Raw genomic sequence first — 7488 nt, 5'->3', positions numbered from 1 at the left:
CTCAAGATAGTAAAAGAATAATACCAAGTTTAGCACCAATACGTTAACTTCAGGACTAGATTTAGTAGACACTTAAGTAAGTCGGGGCCAGGAATCGAACCCGAGGCTTGATGGTTACAAGGCAAGAACGTAAACTGATGGGCAAAAAAAAAAATCGAGTCTCAATCGTGTCCGTTTTCTGTAGCACGATTCCTCCACATTGAACCGCGATAAGCTCACGTGTACCGTTAACCGATGTTCGTTCATAATAATCAACTGTTATCTTCTTAGCTACTATTGAATCATCCTACAATATTAGTTATTGTAGTTCCTTCGAGGTCTTATCCAATGATTAGACCCAGGATTTTTGCAATATCAAAGTACAAAATATGTACATAAATATGTATTATCAAAAGGATATGCAACTAAATATGTGTTATCAAAGAATATGTAACATGAATCATACTCGGGTATCCATTCAATTTCAAGAATTCTGCTGGATATTTATTTTATTTGAATATATTCAACATAATTTGAAAGACATAAGTTGTTCAAATTAAAATTTGTATAAACTTAAAAAAAGCACAGCAACGTCTATTAATTACTTTTCATATCGCAAATTATTGTAGCAAATGTAAATATGTAGGAGCGCTCTCCGTAACTTTCGAAATAAATTCTTAAAAAAAAGCATCTACAGAAAGAAGAATCGAATTAAAATACTTAGCTACTTTTGTATTTCTTGTACAGTGTCTCTGAAAAGTTTTAGCAAAACGACATTTTTAACTAGGCAACCCAAATTACGCAAGGCGCTGGTGGGTTGCGTGTAGAGTTAGGCTCAATTTCAGGGTTGCCATATGCACAATATATATTTATGAAATACGCGAAATAAATAAAAGCAAGTATTATTGTATAAAACTCTAAAAAAATATCAGTATTACATCTGTCGCAAATAAGATATACTTTCTGAAAGAAAGAAAATCGATTTTTTAGTATTTCATCGCTGATGAGTCTACACTAAGGAAAAGAGGAGAGAGGAAACGAAAGGGGAAGAGGAAAAGTAAAGGAGAGAAGAAAATGTAGGACAGATGTGGATAGGAGAAGTAATGAGGAGAAAGGGAAGAGATGCGAGGAGAGATGAGGAAAATGAAGCAAAAGAGGAGAAGAGAGGAGGGAAACGAGATGAAAGGAGAAGAGAAGACGAGAAGTGGGGAGTTGAGAGTACAGTAAAGAAGAGAAAATTAGAAGAACGAAAAGAAGAGGAGAAGAGTTCAATGGAGTCGGAAATCTAAGACAGGAGAGGAGATAAGAGGAGTGGAGAAGAATGGGATGGATAAAAGATACGAGAACAGGTGGGAAGGCGATATGACATATAAGCAGAGGAGAAAAAGGGGAAAGAAGAAGTAGAAGGAGAGAAGAGAAAGGAGACGAGAGGAGAGAGATATTTGAGGAAAATATCTTCTCGGCGTCAGGAATTGATGCATTGATCAAATTATCAACATGAAACATTCAATAATATTTTAAAATGTATTGGAGAATGTATTAGATCGGAGCAAAATGCCTTTTGGTTGAGTTCAGAGCAAGATAAAATCTTCCACGTAAAATCTTTGATTTTATCTGCGTTTATACCACTAAAAACATGAATGTAATTATCATATTTATAAGAATTATCCTATTTTTCTCCACTTCTCAGTTCGTTGAATGGAGTATTGTTATTTAACATTTCTTCTTCAGTCCCCATCGTTAATTCCAAACAGAATCATTCCGTTTCACACTGCGTGGACAATCAACACAAAAGGATATGTCTAAAACTTACGAAAATTTTCTGCCACCGGAGGGGTTTGAACCTACGACCACCAGGTTGACAATCCTTAACGGTAACCACTACCCTACAAACTTTTGTTCTTGAGAGTAGCTAGGAGCTGACTAATGTGAAATGTAGATGCAACTCTCCTCCTCCTACATATAATGTGCAAAGAATACTTGTTTGTAACAAAGAAAACGAAGGTAGTACGAATCGGCGCAAACATTTAAAGGAGCATTGCACACGATAAAAACTTTTCATTCGATATTTACCGAGGTATCTTTGCATTGAACTGGAGTAGGTAATGGGGTAAAATTAGTATGTCCTGAATTACCACAAATATAAAAAAGAACACTTCGTAAGGAGACTCGAACCTTGGACCGCTAGATGTCCTGTCGAGAACTCTAAGCACTACACCACGCCTTTACCTTCCGTTGAAACAACAATTTTTATATATTCAGTTACTCCAATTTTGTAAATGTTGTTGGATATTCAAGTTGAAGTTGAACTTTTACTTTAATTTTGTATTGCTTTTCTTGTATTAGCAGCTATCTTCGAGAAAAAAAATCGAAATGATGAAGAAAAATGCGAATATTCTTAGCTGTTGTGGAAATGCGAGTTATTTCTTCTAATTTATTATTGTGATTCGACATTATTAACTAATGGAAAATGCAGGACGATGTTCTCTTCCTGTGATAATGCAACAGACGAAATGCCTCGTGTACTGACAAAAGTCTCGTGTCCAGAACAGTATTATGAAATGTATTTGCTGTAAAGTTATTCTACATAATAGTTACAAAGTGGTCATTTTATTTCTCATTAATAAAACCACAGATCAATTTTTACATAAAACTGTATTTTAAGTAGGTTCTAATTTACGTTTGGCCATTTATCACCAGTTGATTTTTTTCACGAAAACGAGAAGAGAAGGCAGTTTTACACATGCTGTGCAGGTATTTGAGGATTCGCATGTTGAAATAAAGCTTACATTATTTATAAACATTCAAATACTTCGAAGAAATATCTCGCATTTTCACAACAGCTACGAATAGCAGTGTAAAGTGGCTACATTGTCCCAAACAGCACGTCCAAAAGATATCCACTGGATATCTTTTGGATATTTGTGTCGGAAGTTCTAGATATCCAATAAATATCCAGGAATGTCCAATTGACATCCACTGGATGTCTGCTGGATATCCATTTGTCCGCATACGTGATATCCAAAAGATATGCAGAAAGGATGTGTTTTGGATATTTTCGCATCACTTTTGGACATGGTTTGGACATCAAGTGGGACGTAATCTGGGCATGCTTTGATTTAGACTTTTTTGTACGTACTTTGGGTATTGTATGAACACGAAAAGTACAATATTTGATCTCATCTGGAAATTATTTCGATATGAAAGGAAGCATGCAACAGTCAACCACCAATGTTTGTTCTTAATTTTCTTGCTCCCCTTAAAATTGGCACTAGTCAAGTTGGATAGTTCAATGAACTAACCGATCTGTAACTACGCACTGGGTAATGAGCAGGCTGGAAAGTTCATATGAACTAACCGAACTCTGAGTACGTGTGTCAATTTTTCTCCACCACACATTACTCCTGATTATACAGGGTTAGTCAAAAGTATCGGGACAGGCCAGTAATAACGAGACCCCTGGACGGAGGAAAATCACATGTTGCAAGTGGGTATTGGTGCGGATACTGCATTGAATGGGGTGTGGATATCATGGCAGCCATCTTGGATTCCGCCATATTGGATAGCACACAATATTTTCAAATGGAAAGGGGTATGTATGACACATCAATTTAGGCTAGAATCGTCCCACAAATGACAATCCGAACTCATTTTGGACCTATCGTCATTCGGGGAAGAGATAGGGTGTACTACGTTAGACTGTAAAAAATGAGGTTTGTCTGAAGAATTGTTTACTGTATTCTTGTGGGTAACTGTACACTGCAAGTATACAGAGAGCATGAACAGGAAAACATGACATTGACTTACAGAATGCCTCAAAGCAAGTGCCCCCACTGCTTCCCGTCGACTGTCTGACAATACTATGTCAACCGATCGTAAAAACTGCAAGGTGTACGTTGTAGCATATCCCGAGAAAATCCTCTTGTTTCGTCTACAATGCGATTCCGTGGATCATTGAGGAGTGTGATTTGGTGCGATACACTTTATCCTTCATGTGCCCCCATAGATAGTAATCAAGGGGTGATAGATCGGGAGATCGGTTTTCCTCAGTTCCCCCAGGCGAATGCCGGAATGTTACCTTACTTCGAGGCTGTGACTTCTACTTATCTTCGTTTCTTCCTTTCCTGCCTCTAGTCCATTCCCTGGGTTGCTTTGATAGTTTGTTGAAAACAACATAATATCGCAAATTACCGAATTAAAGAATGCCAGTCTAAACAATCCTTCCTTACAACAGAGTAACACACTCTTTTGTAGCTAACAATCCTATTTGACGAATTAAGAGCATCAGGTACGTATCTGTTTTACTTTCCCTTCCACGGACAGCAATAACAGTTCGTCTGGATATGGACTCTACCTGTACATATCCCTTGTACATTGTAGTCAACTTCCTCGAAGGTCAGTTGCAATTGTTATAGTCCTTGCGAACGTTCTGTAAATCGCGCATGTTGGTGAGTGTTGTGCCAAAGGAAGGAGATTTGTGTCCGTGTCAGTGGTCAAAATGGAGCTCAGTGAACGAGAACGTATTATGTTATTTATGATGCGTGGCTATGGAGATCGCAAGCGATCGTATACCGAGGTGTGCCAGTTATTTAATGCTACATTCCCTGAACGTAACCCAATTTCGAAGTCAACCGTCGAAAGAACCATTCGACGTTTTGCAGCAAGTGGAAGTGTTAAAGACCGTGTGCGATCAGGAAGGCCAAAATCGTGTATCGACCAGGCAGTTTCTTTGGATGTGTTACAATCTTCTGTGGAAAATCCGCATACATGGACAACCAGCGTTACCAATATGCTGGACATTTCCCAGAGTTCAGTGCAACGAATTTAAGTGCGCAGTAAGTTAAACCCTACAAAGTGAGTTTAGGCACAAACTGACGAAAGATGACTTTGATCGCCGTACTAAATTTTGCGAAGTAATGATGCGAAATATCGATAACGATAGTATTCACCTCAATGACATTGCATTCTCTGATGAAGCTACATTTATGTTAAACGGACATGTGAACCGACATAACTGCCACTATTGGAGCAATGATAACCCGCATTCATTGGATGATGGTACATCATACCCAGTATCCACAGAAATTAAATGTCTGGGTAGGAATAATAAGAGGTATCATTCTTGGCCCTTTCTTCATTGACGGCAATCTGACAGGTGAGATGTATTTGACAATGCTTCGTGAGCAGTTTGTCCCTGCCGTCCAAGTGTCGACACGGGACTTTAATCGTGTTTAGTTCCAACAGGACGGAGCGCCGCCACACTATGGACGAGGTGTTCGACAATACTTACATGAAACCTTTCCACAACGATGGATTGGAAGACGACGTATGATCGAATGGCCTGCAAGATCTCCCGATCTATCAACCCCTGGATTACTTCCTATGGGGGGACATAAAGGACAAAGTGTATCGCACCAAATCACACTCCCTGGATGATCTACAGAATCGCATTGTGGACGAAACAAGAGGACTTTCTCGGGATGTGCTTCAACGTACACTTTGCAGTTTTTACGATCGGTTGACATAGTATTGTCAGACAGTCGACGGGAAGCAGTGGGAGCACTTGCTTTGAGGCATTCTGTAAGTCAATGTCATGTTTTCCTGTTCATGCTCTCTGTTTACTTGCAGTGTACAGTTACCCACAAGAATACAGTAAACAATTCTTTCAGACAAATCTCATTTTTTACAGTCTAACGTAGTACACCCTATCTCTTCTCCGAATGGCGTTAGGTCCAAAATGAGTTCGGATTGTCATTTGTCGGACGATTCTAGCCTAAATTGATGTGTTATACATACCCCTTTCCATTTGAAAATATTGTGTGCTATCCAATATGGCGGAATCCAAGATGGCTGCCATGATATCCACACCCCCATTCAATGCAGTTTCCGCACCAATACCCACTTGCAACATGTGATTTTCCTCCGTCCAGGGGTCTCGTTATTACTGGCCTGTCCCGATACTTTTGACTAACCCTGTATAGTCATGAAACAGAAGGGTTGGTGATGGGAGATTCACTTTTATTCACGACATTTTCTTCTCATCCTTGTAGCTTAATGTTCACACACCATTCGAAAGGTATTAAAATACAATTTTTCGTTATATTTATAATCAAATACACCATTATATGTGTTACAATAACTTACGTTTGTTTTATACATTTTGCAAGTGCCATCTAGCGACTGCAGGTAACAACATCATAATGTATCCACATCTCACTTCATAACACTGTATTTCGGTTTCTATTTCATTTTGTCATTATTGTTTATGTCTAATGAGTATCTCTATTGTTATATTAAATGGGTGTGTCTATTGTTATATTTTTAAAAAATGTACAAACCCACGCTAAGTACCACATAATTACTTCAAGCTTGCGTCCAGCTTGGCATATCAAGCTTGCTTTCGTAAACTTTCTGCAAGGTTGTGTGCTATCTGGGTATATTCCTTGGAGATTTGTGATGCTATAAGCGAGCATTGGCCAATCCTTGTATGCAGTGTATTGTAGCGTTTCTGATTGTAAGATTTTAAAAAGTTTCAATCGCTGATAGTAGCAAATAACAAGCCTTTCACCAACAAGGAAAACAGTCAGAAGCTTCTGATTCACTCAGGCCTCAGGCGTAAAACATACGAACTGAAAATGATGTGTATAGCTACTGTCTATGCTAAATATATACCGGGTGGTCCAAAAGTCCCGGAACGGTAACATATCGTGAGAAAGACACATCAAATCGAAAAACGAAAAAATACGTGTTTAATAAGTGAAAGAAAGCTACTCAATGATATCACACTTGATTCCCCTAGGGTGGGGCGGGGGGAACTGTGAAATTTTAAATACAAACTCCCATTTGTTATTGTAGAATCGGAAAGAGGACTTCATTCCGAGTCCAACCAGCTATCAATCATCCTTCTAGCTCAATAAGAAACGGAGATATGGCTATTTTAAATTCTCGCAAAAAAAAAAAAAAAAAAAAAAAAAAAAAAAAAAAAAAAAAAAAAAAAAAACGCTTTCACTCTAGCTCAATTAGGGGCAGAACGTCCCTTTGAAATTTTTTGGGGTTTTATGATTTGTGTACCTGTTGTGAAACTGCGGGTTATTTCTTCTAACTTATTATTGTGAAAGTGGCTTGTAAACTTCCTAAAAAGGGTGGGATGATGTCCAAAGAGACGTCCTGTGCACTTAAACACACAACTGAGACGTTAGTAGAGATGATATACATTTTTTCTAGTTAACTGTAAATATATTTTATTAGGGCGATTTCAAAGTGATGGTTTACAGGCAAGATTGGGACATTACAGGCAGATGTGTGGTGGCAATTACGAAGTTTCATACCGACAAGTGTTAGAGTCTGAACATAAACTCAAAGTCATGAGGTTAATGACATTGCAATCAAAAAGGTTTGGTGAATTCAAAATCAAATATCTTGCATTAAGCGAGGAAGAACAAGAAGATAAATCTGTGCAAATTCCTGAAGAAATACTAGAAATACTATGGAAGGATATGAATGATGTTT

Source organism: Lepisma saccharinum, chromosome 3 (assembly GCF_977018435.1).
Source record: "Lepisma saccharinum chromosome 3, izLepSacc3.1, whole genome shotgun sequence".
NCBI classification, from domain to species: Eukaryota; Metazoa; Arthropoda; class Insecta; order Zygentoma; family Lepismatidae; genus Lepisma; species Lepisma saccharinum.
This window is presented reverse-complemented; position numbering follows the sequence as displayed.